This window comes from Crotalus tigris, unplaced genomic scaffold (genome assembly GCF_016545835.1).
Source record: "Crotalus tigris isolate CLP2741 ecotype Arizona unplaced genomic scaffold, ASM1654583v1 scf7180000024115.3125172, whole genome shotgun sequence".
In the NCBI taxonomy this organism is placed as follows: domain Eukaryota; kingdom Metazoa; phylum Chordata; class Lepidosauria; order Squamata; family Viperidae; genus Crotalus; species Crotalus tigris.
In genome coordinates, this window is record NW_024100392.1 from 1,071,516 (window position 1) to 1,087,652 (window position 16,137).

The following is a 16,137-nucleotide window of genomic DNA, read 5'->3' on the forward strand; positions in this document are numbered from 1 at the left end:
TCAAAGCCTGAGTTGCCCATGCTGCTGAGGTTGCAGCACTGCGCGTGAAAGGTGCAGTGATTCGTCTGGGAACCGTCAAGGACTGTCCCCTGTATGCCTCCGCTATACACCTTCTAATCCATCTACCGATTGTGGATGCAGTGACCCTCTGACCTCTTGTGTGAGAATGGAAGGAGACAAACAGTGCTTCCGATTTACGGAAGGGTGCCGTTCGCTTCATGTACTGCTTTAAAACTCTGTGAATGTCTAAGGTGTGCCATTTGTGCTCCAGTTCATGGGACGATTCGGGGAAAAAGTTTGGTAGCACCATCTCCTGTGCTCTGTGGAATAGGGAATTGACCTTTGGAATGAAGGAGGGATCCAAACGTAACACCACCCTGTCCGTGTGGAAGGTACAAAGGTCCTCCTTCACTGACAGGGCTGCTAGTTCTGAGATGCTTCTTGCTGAGGTAACAGCGATTAAGAAGGCGACCTTAAGGGTCAGGTACTGTAGGTCACAGGTCTTGACAGGCTCAAATGGAGATAAGGTTATGTCCTGCAGGACTTTAGGTAGATCCCAGGAGGGGTATCTGTGTACCACAGGTGGCCTACTGTTAGATGCTCCCTTTACAAAGGATTGCACCACTGAGTATCTGGCTAGAGTTTCGGAGTTGCCATAGGTAAGAATGGTTGATAAGGCAGCCACTTGTCTACGAATTGTATTGAGTGCTAACCCCTATCCAGACCTTCTGCTAGGTAGTCTAAGATATCTGGGATAGAGATGTTGCATGGGTCTAGTTGTTGCCTGTTGCACCAACCACAATAATTTTTCCAAGTGGAATCATAGATCCTGTTAGTTGTAGGCATGGAGAGGCCTGGAGAGTCCTAATGACTCTTTGTGAGAAGTTGTCTCTCTCTAGGAGACTCCGCTCAAGCGCCAGGTGGTCAATTGGAGCCACTGTGGGTCTGGATGTAGCAGGGACCCCTGGTTGAGGGAAATTTGGTCATGTGGAATCCTCCACGGTGGAGATGTAGATAGGTTTACGAGATCGGCAAACCACGGCCATCTTGGCCAGTGCGGTGCAATGAGTATCACCTCCGCCTGTTCCTGCAATATCTTCCTGATGGTTGCTTGTATCAGAGGAAGAGGTGGGAATGCATACAGCAGTCCTTTCGACCAGTGGCCTCGGAGTGCATCTGCTCTCTCTGCTCCTGGTGTCAGAAAATGAGAGAAGAACCTCGGAAGCTGAGTATTCTTTGGACTGGCAAACAGGTCCAACACTGGATGGCCGAATCTCTCTGCTACCTCTCTGAATAGAGCAGGGTGCAAGCTCCACTCTGAGTGGTCTATCGTTGTCCTGCTCAGGAAGTCTGCCTGGCGATTGGCTTCTCCTGAGATGTGCTCGGCCTTGATGGAGGCTACGTTGTTTTCTGCCCAGGTTCCCAGCACTTATGCTTTGTTCATGAGGGCCCTGGATCGCATGCCTCGTCAGTTGACATGCGCTTTGGCCGCCACGTTGTCCATGAGTATGAGCACGTGTCGATGCACTACTGTGCTGTGGAAGTGACGGAGGGCCAGGTGTATGGCTCTGAGTTCTACCAGTTTATGTTGTGCTTTAGGTCTTTGACCATTGACCCTGTGCTAGCTGTGATTTCAGATGTGCTCCCCAGCCGAATAGGATGGCATCCATTTTAAGGGTGACTTGGTTGGCTTCCCTGAACAAATGTCCCTTCCCCATCGCTGGGGAGGACCACCACTGGAGCGACCTCAGGACCTTTGGTGGCACCTTCACTCTTCAGTTTGAAGAGCCTATCCCCACTCTTTGAAATGGAAGTAGGAACCACTGAAGCTCTCTGGAGTGTAGCCTTGCACAAGGTACGATTGCGAGGCATGACACCATCTTTCCTAGCAGCTGTGAGAGTGTAGCCAAGCATTGAGGATCGCTTCCTTCGGATGAGCCTGACCAGGGTTCGAATGCTGCGTTGACGATCCTGAGAGAGATCCTTTTTTGTGTGTCTATGACCGCTCCCAGATGAAGAAGACGGTTTGAGGGAACGGTCTGACTCTTTTGAAAATATACTGAGAACACGTGGTCTTGAAGGGTTTTCAGAGTCAGTGCCAGGTCTGACTGTGCTGTCTGGACTGATGAGGATTGGACGAGAATGTCGTCCAGATAGCATGGGATGAGCACCGGAATTGTTCTCAAGTGCACGGCGATTGTTGCCAATACCTTTGTGAACACTCTGGGAGCTGAAGAAAGTCCAAAAAGTAGGGCCCCGTATAGGAAGTGTTGACCTGTGTGGTAGAACCTGAGGAACCTCCAGTAGTCCGGAAGTATGGGAATGTGAAAGTAGGACTCTGTCAGATCTATGGACGTCAGAAGGTCCCCCTTCCTGATGCTTGCTAATATCTAGTGAAGGGTTTGCATTTTGAATTTTTTGTACTCCAGGTGTCTGTTCAGACTCTTTAGGTCTAGTATTGCTCTCCACCACCACCCCGAATTCTTTGGGACTATGAATAGGATGGAATAGAATCCTTGTCCCCACTGATCTCTTTCTACCGGTTCTATAGCCTGAATGTCCAGGAGGTGTTGGATGGCCTCCTTGGTGAGGTTCTTCTTGATCAGATCTTTTGGAGATGGGCAAGGAATGAACCGGTTCGGGGGTGTTGAGAGAAATTCTAGAGATAGGCCGAATCTGACAGTATTTAGGATCCAGAGGTCCGTGGTGGTGGCTTGCCATTTGTGAGCAAAAAGGGCTAGCCGGCCACCAATGGGGGAGCCCCCGGGCCGTCACTTGGATCTGCAGTAGGGATGCCCCCCGGCTCCTCGAAAGAGCCTCCTTGCTTGGGCCTGTTGTCTGAACCTGTCCCTGTTATTGTGTCTCTCACCTTGACGGTCCGATCTGGGCTGATAGGGAAGAGAAAAGGCCCCCTGATCCATGCCTGCATCAGGTCAGAAGGACGGTCTGCGGGAATAGGAGGGAACTTTCCTCTCTGTCCTCTTTGTCAGGTGGGCCAGGATCTTGCGTTTGTCCTTATTTTCAATTACATAAGGGTCAAGCACCTCACCAAAGAGTCAGCCACCCTTATAGGGTACCGCTGCTAAACTCCACTTAGCCTTCATGTCCGCTCTCCAATGTTTGAGCCACAGCAATCTGCGTGCACCAGTGTTATACACTATTGCTCTGGCAGAGAAATTGGTTGCGTGTAAGGAGGAATCCGACATGAGCTCCGCTGCCGCCACTAACTTTCTTAAATTCTGGTGAGTTTTCTCCTCCACTGGGGGAATACTCGACTGGAGTTGGTGCAGCCAAAGAAGAGATGTCGCGAAAAAGGACGTAGTGATGCCTGCCTTGATTGCCCACGCTGAGGCCTGGTGTGTCCTGTGGAAGATGAGGTCCATCTTCTTGTCTTCTGATTTCAGGGCCTCCGCTGCATTTCCGGCTATCGGGGGTGGAGAAAAAAGGGTTGCAATGGGTTCATCTACTGTCGGCACTTCTATTATCTCTGATAGCCCCGGGTCTATGTTGAACATTTTCTTGTCTGCCCCCCTCATTGGGAGGAAGGAACCCGGTGCCCCCATATTGTTCTGAACAGATTCAAAGAAGAGAGGTGGGCAGGGAACAAAATGCTGGGTATAAGTGGCTGTGAGAACACCTCGTTGTTTGTGACCTTACTGGTTGAGGGACCGGTGGAAGGTCCTTTCTGCAGAATCGGAGGCCTCTCAATCTTTGTGGTGCTGCTGGCCTTGTGCAGCAATGTCTTGAATAAGGACGGGTTAAAGATGCCCACAAACGAAGGAGGATCTGGAGGTATATCCTCTTCATCGGACAGCTTCTGGTCTGTCAGCTGGTGGTCCTCCGCAGTAGCCCTCCTGCCTCTGGAGGACCTAGAGGAGGAAATAGAATCTTGGTATACAGAGGCCTCCTCTTGGGAAAGAGAGCCGCCCCTTGAAGTCACAGACCCTGTTCTGGAACAATGGTGCCTTGAGGAGGACATGGCCTGTGCGACAGCCTGAGATATCAAATTGTAGGTGCTCTGAAGACATTGCTTCATGAATGTCTGAGCTACGGGTGCCTGATTCTGAACCCAGATCTCCAGGCCCCTCGCTTAGGGGAGATCCATTCTCCTGTTCCGTATTGGCCTCTGCTTCCAGAGGGTCCTGACTAGGCTTCCTTGGGCCAAATATTTCCTCCTTCCTGTAATTGGGTGGCTCTAATTCATCCTCAGTGGAATTTTGCCTCCTTTCAGCTCAAGAAAATTGTTTCTCTAGAGCCTGGTGTCATCGCTTAGCCTCTCTATCCACAACTTTGGAAGGTCTTTTTGCAGAGATTGCCTTGGCCTTGATCTTGCCAGCTACTTCCTGTTTGGAGGATCTCTGTCTCTTACGAGCAGGAGGACTGCTGATGGAAGGTTCCTACACTGTTTGGGCTGTGTTTGTATCTGCCATTTATAAGACTGAAGGGGATTCTCAGTTCAGGCTAATTCAGGATTAATTGATAATTGATTTAATTCTTTATCAATTTATTATTATTATTATTATTATTATTATTATTATTATTATTATTATTATTATTATTACTGGTGTGGCTAGGAAAAAGGAAGGAAGTCTGACTCCGATTCCCTGGCCTCAGACCACGTGGAGGTAACTATTCTGCCTGTGGAGCTCGACCAGGCTCCCTGGAGGCTGCTGAACTCCGTTTGTGTATTCTGCCTGTGCAGCTCAGCAGGGCTCTGATTCCCTGGCTCCCTGGAGGCTGCTGAACTCCATTTGCGTTTGCATATGAGAACAGAGCCAAATCAGGTAACTTTTGAAGGCTAGCTCTCTACCGAACGTAGGAGCTTCAATTAAGCCACGAAGCTGCAACTCTCCACGGACCAGCTGATCTTTGGGAGAGAGTTGCAGAGTTTAAAGGCTCTCCGCAGACCAGCTGATCCTCAGGTGATTCGGCTAGTTTCAGAAGAAAAGCCTGTGAGTGCTCTGTTAGACCTCCGCAGCTCACAGGCTGCCGTAGGAACCACAGGAGGTTTAAATTTACCTGCAGATCAGCTGGCTAGTGGGAAGCTCTCCTCTTGTGGCTGGAAATCCCTGTGGGAGGGGTGAAATGGAAGGAGGAATGTTTCCCCCTTTTGCCCAGGGTCACACTTGGTGACCGGAAAATGGTGTCCGCTCTTTGTCTGTCCGGCTACTGGCTGGACTCAAACCAACCTCATGGCTGTGCTGCGATTGGCCGATCAGGCAGCACAAAAGGAAAAGGAAAGCTACCAGCCATTCGTTTTCTAGCGATTCCTCCCCCCTCCTTCGAATTAGTCAGAATATCAAGAAAATCAAGAGATACGACCTTATCTTCAGGAGTCAATGAAATTCAGTCTAATCGGGCTCAAGACTAGTTGAGACTGGGGAAGGGAGGTCCCAGGAGGAGAGGCGGAGCAAAATTGGACGACTAGTCTATGGGCAGAAGACAAAGTTAACCCATTGGTGGGTTCTCCACTCGTCATGCTGGAGAAATACTAAGTTCTTCATTGGGCCTGATCTCCAAGTGCATACATTTTTGGTTGTTGTTCCTTAGTTTTCTTTTTCTACTATAGTGACCAGAACTGGATACAACACTCCAAATGTAGTCTAACCAGTGCAAGATGGAGTCTATCAAATCCCATGACTTTGGCATCCTACCTTGTTCCAGGTTATCAAGAAGGAGGCTATGATTTATTTTATCAAATACCAGGTAGAAATTCAGATAGCTAAAAATATCAACTAAGCCATGACAAACTCTGGTTTAGCTTATCCTGTCTGTCCTTATTGAAAAATTGTTAATTAAAAATACATGATTTAAAATGATGCATTGTACCTACTATAAACTGAAGAAAAATCCAGGAGACTTCCCTAATATGTTCTTTATTTCCTAACCAATGCACATAACTGCCTCGTGGAGCAGAATACTTTTATCTCCCACTAAGTTACACAAAAAAATAAAACATTGAGGCCCAAATTATTTGAAATCACTGAGTAGACAAATAAACTGGTCTAAATAATAAAAAAAGGAGCAACTTTGTGTTGGCACGCAGGGGTCACAATGACCTAATCAGGTTTTAGCTCTAGTTTCTCTGATTCTGTGGTATTCTATCCTGCCATAATATTTACAAGTACAACAATATTTTAAAAACTATGATTAGTTTCTATGGAGACAGGAATTGTTTAGATGGAGTCAGCAGCTAAAATAGTGCCTTTCCTCTTACAGCTTATTTGTAAGATCCCACTTTTTTTTTAACTCTTCTGTATTAAACTGCTTTTACCTACCTATCCTTAACTCATGGAAACAAAGTGGTTGAACAGCCAAATTATTGACAGATGGTTCTGAACTCTTATTACTGCAATCTCAGTTGTAGATATATAGGTAGCCAAAAGTCTTTTGCCAAAAATATTTGAGAACCACTGCCAGTGATGAAATTGATGCTACAGAGCTGAAAAATTCAACAGTTCAATGTAGTATTAGGTAATATCATATAAAATATTAAAATCAAATGTATTGCTAAAACAGGAAATGGAAGTGAATGCTTCCAATCAAGTTGCTTTAGAATTTTTTACAGAAAGAAAATTTTATAATAGTGTCATAAAAAGTGACATCATAACATAAAAATGTTGCCCTCAGCACTCAATAAAACAAGGCGAGCTATTTCTGTAACAATACCTAAACCGGTACTTTGTAAAGCTCTATTTTTTTCACTGTATCAGTATGCTGTAATTTGAGCTAGTTTATAGGAAAATGTAGCATTTGTAAAGATGAGGTTCACATAAACAGATATAAAGGAAGTCCTGCATATAAAGAAACATTTATTATACAATATTTATTAAAGATAAAAAATAAAATGGAACACATGATATGGTATATTATTTGTCATATAATAGCAAATAGCAACATGTTTTATTTGTCATCTCTTGCTGAGACCTCTGTACATATTATTATGGTGGACTTTCCATCTCTGTTTTGTTGTTTTATACTCATAATAATCCAGTGAGTCTGTGTATGAGAAGTAATGATAAGGGAACAGACACATGAACCTTAATCTCTCCAGTACTATTCTGATTCTAAGCATTGGCTAAAAATAATCATGAACATATCAAAAATATTTATAAAAACAAGTGGTTATAAAGATTAATGTAGTAAGTGTGGGATATATGGGAATGAAAGAAGGGATTGATTAACACTTAAGTAATATGGCTGATATAAGGAGAAAAAGTCATAACTGCCTTCAGTATTTCTTGTCCTAAAGACCAAGTCCAATGGTAATTCCCACTAAAGCCCTACCAGTTTACAGCCAAACAGGACCTCAAAGAGTTTTGACAAAGTTCAATTCATGGCATTTTGTAAGACTTATTTCTGGTATAGAAAATAAATTTATTTCTATTTAAATAAATCACATTATTTGGATCTTTTACTGTATTACTATAAATCTAATAAAATTCTACCATATTATTTACAGTTCTGAACTTAATGCTTGGCTATTCTTCTGAACTGGATCATAGCAAATGAAATATACTCTAACCTACAAGATTTTATTTTTGATTCTTGGATTTTGCCTTGTTTTTTAATTATTCTGGAAGTTTTATTGACAGATGGCATTTTTTCACATAAATATATGCAAGAAATAAATTATGTGGATTTTAATAGCAAAATTACCTTCAAGTCAAGTTTACATAGATATAAGCAAATAGTGTCTTTGGCATGATACAACCAAGATATGCTATTGCCTTCTTCTGGACTTTAAACATCCATAATTTTTTGTTTATATTATTATGGATTTTCTGATATTGTTCACTGTGAAGCACTTTTGACAACAAATTCATGAAAATCACCCTTGAGATATCCTGGCTTTGACCAAACCACTAGTTATATATCTATGTGGCTCTTTTTAAAAATAAAATAATAGTAATAATTGCACCCAACCATTTTGTAGTGAACAATAAGCATAAGATATAAAATATAGTCTATCCCACTTTAAAAGAACTCATTGGAAGTTTGTATATCAGATTACAGAAGAGGTCACACAAATCTTTGGATCAGGACACACATTTCAAACTTAGAGAACCTGACATGAAGGCTATAAAAATAGCTTTCAAGTAGAAAGTGTCCATTCACCAATGTCTGTCTTGGAAGTCATCAACAGTCAAATGCCCATTTTCCAACTGAAAAAAAGAGTAGAGTCATATATATACGGGCAAACTGATGATGTTCAGTGAAAGGCACACTCACACAAAGCATACATAGCACAAATTTAGTCCTAAAACACTAGAAAAGAACAGAAATATACAGATAACTCATACATATATCACAGGTGTTTCTAACTCAGGCAAAATGTTCCTCATTTCTTTTCTACTCCTCATATCCATGTGGTCTGCAACTCCTTCTGTTCCCCCCTAATTATATTTCATATCTTCCTCCTTCTAACTGTACTTCATCTTTTTCCCCGGAATATATGCAGAAATTTCCAAATAAAGTAATGGCTAGACCCCCTTTCTTCTTTATTGGGGTTAAAATGAAACTCAGAAATATTATGGGAAATATAGAAGTAACTAACAAATAGTGCTTTGTTTTGCAGCATCTATCTCTCATTCACTCTTTGTAAATTAAAAGGCTCTTAGCTAAATAAAAAGATAGATGAAGCAGGGATATTCATGTGTTCCAAGTTGAGTGTCTAGGTATCGTGGTACTCAGAACTTAGACTCTTCATGCAAAGCCCTATTATCTCAACTAAATGAAGGTAGTTTGTTATCCTTTCTGATAAATAGATATTCCCAGCAAATAAAGTATGAACATGGTGTTCCCTGAAGATTACATTCCTAAAGAAGTAGAGTCTATAAACAAAACTCCTATTAGGAAGAGCTAGCAAGAGACTGAATATTATTTTCTTTTATAGTGCCATAGGGAAATCCCATCTGCCCTTTTCCTAGCTTGCCTTTGTCTTTTTATCTGAGTTTTGTCTTTTCAGGCTGAATAGGAATATGGCCACTTTTAAAACAGAAAGCGGAAAATTCAATTTAAAAAAAAAGAAAAATAAGTAAATAACATAATTGTTCAGTAAATAATACACACTGAATAAAAACAATGCACATTGAATAGCAAATAACAATGAGCACAACATTTTATCATTTTTTCTAATGTGAAAACAAATGTCAGGAACATAGAATTTATGTTTTTATAGTTAGTCCAGATGCACCACATGAACACCCAACTGAAGTTTTATTTCTAGAAACTTTTACTCAAACCTTTCTCTCAGTATTAATGAGACATGCTCTTCATTTCCTGTCTTAAAGCATTATGTAAGATTTGCTCTGTCGGCCAGCTGCAAACAGTAATCTCTGATGATTGTATTTAAACTGAAATGTGAAGTATTCAGTGTATCAATAATGAATGGTAAACATAAGAGTTTCCCGTGCACACTATAATCTGTATTCAGATTAGAAATTATGCAAAACATCTCACCTGTATATGAATATTCAATCAATAGCTCAGAAAAACAAATATGATCTTACCAATTCCAATTCCTTTCGTATGTGAAAGATTACCATCAGAATGAACATTCTCTGGAGGATATTTTCAGTGGCCAATTCTTTGCAAATTAGAAGTTTCACAACTCCTCTCTTTCCCACATTTATATCACTGTAGCCCAATCTCTCTTCACAAACTTAAATCATTCTGTATATCAATATATACACAACATATTGGGAATGCGGGAGGGCAGATAATATGAGAAAGCTGTATCATTATAATTTATTTTTTTAAATTTTGATCTTGCTTTTCCACTAGGAAATTTTCAAATTTTTCTGCTCACATAAACCAATAATGCATATTTCAATACTTCAATAAATAATTAAATGGAAGAGCATTATGATAAATGGGGAAAACATTAATATAATTCTCTCTAGTCTCAGATGTGTAAAACCAAGAACGTCAAAATTAATAGGAGGGGAGGCCATAGTGGGGCAGAATTCTATTGTTGTAGTACCGCAAGTAAAAATTGAATCCTGTCTAGTAGTTACCAATATATTTTTCAAAGATAGAGGCAAGAGAATAACAATCTGATTCACAGACAAACTTGCTTGGAAGAAGCTGCCGGTTCCAGACCCTGCTTTCAGAATATTATGGAACATGGCATTTTTAAGTATATTTATCAAACATTGTATTTTTAAAAAATGACTGTGCAGAACTTCATAATATGTAGATTAAACTGAATTGCTCATATTTTTATAATATGAAACATCTTTAGAAAGTTAAGCTTCAGTCCCTATGACACAGCATTAATCCTTTAATACTTACCATACAATTTACAATGTTTATGTGAGCATAAAAACACATGTAGGTAACCAACCATGACCACAATCCTAAATTCATTTTATTGGGAAGTAAATTCAATTCAATCTTTTACAACATTTCTAATAAATTTTGCGCATTGTAAAAGACTAAACTTAAATGATTCAGGCCAATCCATTTAGCATAGTACAATATATACTATGTAGTATAGTACAATATGTAGTATAGTACATACAGTTTTAAAATTCTTTTATACTATTTTAAACTTTCATTAATATGCAGAAGATTTAACCAGTTAATTATTTTAATGAATTTTCTACAATCTTTTTCTTACATACTTCCCCTATTTGTAAAGCAATAGAAAATTAATTCTTCTGTAAACTGAAGCCTATTCTGTTCTTTCCTGATTGTAGCTCAAATGAATGTTATCTATAAAACCTTATTAAAACCTTACTAATACCAACTAATTAATAATCCTAAATATGCTAAATGAAAGAAAGTTTAAAATAGGTTTAAAAGGAAAAAGTACATGCACTTTTACACACAACACACCCCTGTTTCTCATCTGGCCTTCCCATCATACTTGAAGAATTGTTTTCTAGTTACATCATCAGGGGGAAAAAACACAAGGAAACAAGGCTTGATGTTCATACTTTTCTCAGAGGAGGCCAGCTAAGCTTGGCTGTTTCCCCCCACCACCACCACCACCACCTCTGTAACTCAGAAAATAAAATAAAAATTAAACAAATCCAGTTGTGTTATGGGAAAAAAAACAAAACAAAAAAAATAAAATATTGCTCTGCAACCACTTCACTATCCTATTATCAATAATGAGAATTAACTCCTCTAAACTTTTCAATGCATTAATTTTGGCCACAAATCAATCTGACACATGAAATGTTTCACAGTCCAAAGTATTTCAAGCCAGAAAAACACACTCATGAATAAATATGCATGCACGCACGCACAAATACATATATTTGTAGTTCTGGTTATCACTAAAGTACATTAAATACAGAATGAGACTGCACAATATAGAGTTCCTTATAAGGTATTGCCATGACGTAATGCTTCATAGGCTTTGGGCAAGCAGAGAGTTTCTCTCTCATTGTTTCGTGTAACTGCTGGAATGCTCACATCCCTAATGCCTAAGAGAAACAAAATCTGAACACTACTGAGCAATAATTAAATCAAGAACTCTTCAGTGCATTTGCTTAAGGTAAGAGGGAGACGGTGGGAAGAAGTTACTTTTAGCAGCCAATAGGCATTTTGCTTCAAAAAATCAGTTGGTTCACTTTATATTATTTTCACAGCATAGCTTGCACTTAATGCTGAGATCAATTATAATACCAAACAACTTTCCGGTTCTCCTCCTAAGCATAAAAAATTATTTTCAAGACAAAACTGAAGCATTAAATTAAGAAAAGGGGAGAGCTAGAAATTACACATAATTTCCAAGTGTGTGCTGGACAGAGTCATAACTGCATTTTAAACTGGGAGAAGACTCTGTGACTTTGTAATTGTAGGAAGAAAGTTGTAGCAGCTTTTTTAATACATCATGTTATATGTTATAGGCATGTAGAAACACGTATTCACTAAGATGTATTGTGCTTTTGAGCAGCTTTAGTAGTTTTAAGTTTGGAAAATGTAAATTATAAATCAAGATAGTAGCATTGACAGTAAGATAATTATTACCATTACCATTTTAATTCATTTTTGAAATCAGTGATATATGCTCTAAGGATTTTTTAACCTTAGAAATGGTTTTCAAGAAAGTTGTTTTATATTAGAAATTGCTTTTTCTCCTCTATATAACATATGCTGTTGCAAGGTAATGATCAATGTAAACTACCTGGTACTAAGGAGAGTCACAATACAGAATTATGTTTCCTATATCAGCAGCTACATATTCATGGTAAGATTAAGAGTAAAGCAAATTAAATTAGATATGCAAAACACTTATTATTTGGAGTAAGGATAGAAATCCATTTGAACATTTTATTTCATTTATTCAGAAAATTTTTCCAATTCTATATTCATTAGCTATATTACAATATACGAAATTTCTCAACTATCTACACATGAAAACAGATCTCTTCAAATTACAATAACAAAAACAATTGCTATGTTCACAAAGGTAATTGGATATAAGCAATTTTAATTTTAAGACAGTTGAATATTTTAGAAAATAGCAGTTAGCTTACAGAATTTATCAAGGACATGCTTACAATGTATACATCTTTAAGAATATGTATACTGTTTGAAAATATTTCTGTTTTTATTAATAAATTGCATAATCTATTGTTAATAAATCTTCTAATTACTTGTCAGAGTGAAATTCTCATTCACTGCTATGATGACACCTTTATCTGGTAAATTAACCAAGTATAAAGCAATAGTTTCTAAGATTTTAAACTAATTAATGATGAATAATAACCCCATTTCTTTTGGTCCTTTCAGGCTATTTTGTTGGAAGTTAGAGCAACTTACTTTATTGATTTTCAAAATAAACTAATTCAAACAAACTGGGATTTTAAAAGACTATTATTTTTAAGGAGCTTTTTTTTAAATGTATCCACCATATTTTAGTTGGATTTGTAAAACCATGAAATATGCTGCCCCCAAATTTTGCATAATTAACAATTATTTTAAGAAATATATCCAACATTTTACTGTTTATTAATTTACCAAAATATTATTGTATTGAGAAAACAACATTCTCTGAAACAAAGATTATCAGACTAAATAAAGCAAAAATTATAACACTTCCAAAAAGTTTGATTTGCTGAGAAAGCAAGTGAAAGAGAATCATTTTTTCCAGTCATCTGTTTTAACAACTTTTGAAAACAGGAAATGGAAATAATTACAATATAATTTAAGCACTAATGGATAAACTGCATTTATTCTATTTAAAATCACTTTGTTTAATCACTACATCAACTAGAGGTTTATAGCACATATTATATGGTTAAAAATTTCCATTCATATACCAAGGTTTTATTTGGTTCTCATCAGTTGTTTTTAGAATTTCACCAACAGATTCATTTTCAAAACTACAAATCAAGTTTTCCTCTATTCAGTGCCATGCAGAAATGTAGGCCTACAGTTCTTACAATCAATTATGGCTAATATTTGGTTGGAGATTGTAAGAAATACAGTCTAAAACAATTGAATAGAAGAAACTTGATAAAGTCTATTTTATTATTTTGATTAACAATAAATTATATTAGATGATATTAAGAGATTAGGTAAACTTTTTTTATAATAATTTTTTATTTTTCCAAACTCTCCCCCATACATATGCCCTGATATTTATCAGATGTTAACATACATTCTTTTTACATTCATATATAAGATACTTTTAATAAACTGAAATAAATACATACACATGACTTTTGGTGTTGCTCGCCCATTTCCCCTTTCACTGTATCCACACTCCTTCTTCTCTACCTTCTTTCTCCCTTTCTTCTCTTCCCTACTTCCCTCTTCTTCCTCTCCTCTTCTATTTCCTTCACCACTCTCCTCCCCTTTCTCCCCACTTCTCCTCTTCTCCTCCAACCTTCCAACTTCCTTCTCCCCTCCTTTACTCTTTTCTCTCTCCTCTCCCTTCTTCCCTCTCATCCCTCTTCAGATACAATTCAGGGATAATGTCCAAGCAACTCCTCTCTCCAAATTTCCCTATCTGTATTATATACAATAAGATTAATTTTCTCTTACATTAATACTTCTATTTATCTAACCTTCTCGATATATACTTCTATAAATATTTATACAACCTCCAGTTATTCAATACTGTGTCGCCTGGGTCTCCCTCCTTATCTGCTCCTTCTTCTTCCATCTAAATTGATGTTAACTATCTTTTAACCGTATTCTCTTTTCAGCCAATCATAAAAAGTTCTCCAGATTTCATAGTAGTCTGACTCTGTCTTATCTTTAATTGTCATTGTTAGTCTATTCATTTCTGCACATTCCAGTATTTTCCCAATCACCTCTCCCTCTGGGGGGGGGGCTTTCAGTGCTTTCCAATTTTGTGCAAACACAATCTTGGCTGCCGTAATTATATGAATAATTAAATATGTTTTCTCTTTATTGTATTTCCCTGGTAGAATACCCAACAGGAATATTTCTGGTCTTAGTTCTATACGTTGTTGTATCATCTTTTCTATCCATGTTCTAATTACAGTATATTCCAATAAGTTTTAGCTTCTACACACGTCCACCACATATGGTAGAAGGAACCTGGTATCTGATGACATTTCCAACATTTCATAGACCTGTCCTAAACATTTTAGCTAATCTTTCTGGAGACATGTGCCATCTGTAAAACATTTTGTACATATTTTCTTTATACGCAGTTGCCATTGTCAATTTATAGTTTCTTTCTCATAGTTGCTAATTCAATTGTGTATCCAAAATTCCTTGTCCATTTTATCATTGTCTCTTTCACTTGTTCCTTCTCTAACTCCATATATAGTAGATAACTGAACATTTTTTTTAAATCCATTTTTCTTCCGTTCCTGTGAGTATTTCATCTAACTCTGTTGTCCCCAAATTAACACCATCTATTTTAACATCTTTTTCATATCTAGATTGTATTTGCGTTCTCATGTACCAATCCATCTTTATTCCTTGTTCCTCTAATTGTTGTTTGGTTTTCAACTCCCCCATATCTGTTAGTAAGTCTTTATATATTATAATGTTTCCCATGTTAAACATATTGGGGTATATTAGCGCCTCCATAGTTGAGAGCCAATTTGGAATCTTCAAATAATGCTTTCTCTTTACTTTCTCCCAGATCACAAATAAAAAATTCCTTATATGATTTCTCTGGAAATAGCTATGTATTCTGTTTTTTCCATACCATATGAAAGCATGCCATCCCAACCATAAATCATGTCCCTCTAATATGAATATATGAATATTGTATTCCTCAGTAAGATCCATTCTCTCATCTATGATAATGCTGCAGCCTGACAGTACAATTCCCAATTAGGTAGATCAAACCCACCTCTCAATCTTGTATCTTGTAACATTTTTAGATTAATCCTTGCCTTTTTTCCCTGCCAAATATATTTCAAGATTATTTTATTAAGCCCTTCAAAATATTTCTTATCTAATCTTATTGGTATTGTTGAAAACAAAAACAATAATCGTGGTAATATATTCATTATGATTATCGCAATCCTTCCCATTAATGATAGTTGTACATTTTTCCATTTATCCAAATCTACTTCAATTTGTCTTTTCAATTTATGATAATTATCCTCTTTAATTGTTGTGCATCTTGCTGTCAGGTGGATCCCTAAATATTTTACCTTCTTTACAATCTGTATATCTAATTTTCCCACCAGTTCTTTTTTTTGTTTTGTTTTTCAGTAATATTTTTCACTAACATTTTGGTTTTATCTTTATTAATTTTCAATCCAGCTACTTCACCATATTTTTCTATTTGTTCTATTAATACAGGTCTTGTCTCTAATGGTTCCTTCAAAATAAATACTAAATCATCTGCGAATGCTTGTATCTTATATTCTTCCCTCTTAATTTTCATCCCTTTTATGTCATTATTCTGTCTTATATGTCTATTTAATACTTCTAATGTCAGAACAAACAACAATGGAGATAGGGGACAGCCCTGTCTTGTTCCCTTTATAATGTTGATCTTTTCAGTCATTGTTGATGATTATAGCAGGTATAGTTTTTGCTACTTGCTTAGAGCAAAGATAGAGGTGCTACAACAATTCAAACAGTGGGTAAGTTTTGTAGAGAGAAGGTACAGACAACAAGTGTGTCAGTTGCAAACTGACAGAGGTACTGAATTTATGTCAACTAAATTCCAACAATGGT

The 16,137-nt window shown here is 37.8% G+C and overlaps 2 protein-coding genes across 3 annotated transcripts in view; one reads left to right on the plus strand and one right to left on the minus strand.

The window, feature by feature from the left end:
• CMSS1 (cms1 ribosomal small subunit homolog) overlaps positions 1 to 16,137 on the minus strand; it is a 208,267-nt gene that overhangs the window by 151,696 nt on the left and 40,434 nt on the right. The gene's annotated exons all lie outside the window — the stretch shown is intronic.
• FILIP1L (filamin A interacting protein 1 like) overlaps positions 1 to 16,137 on the plus strand; it is a 107,435-nt gene that overhangs the window by 52,815 nt on the left and 38,483 nt on the right. Inside the window, exon 1 of one of the 2 annotated variants that reach the window (XR_005554143.1) lies at positions 10,392 to 11,509. The exons of the other annotated variant lie outside the window; for it this stretch is intronic. The gene's annotated coding sequence lies outside the window, so the exon portion shown is untranslated. Of the gene's footprint in view, positions 1 to 10,391; positions 11,510 to 16,137 lie in introns of those variants that run through there. 2 annotated transcript variants of the gene reach the window in all.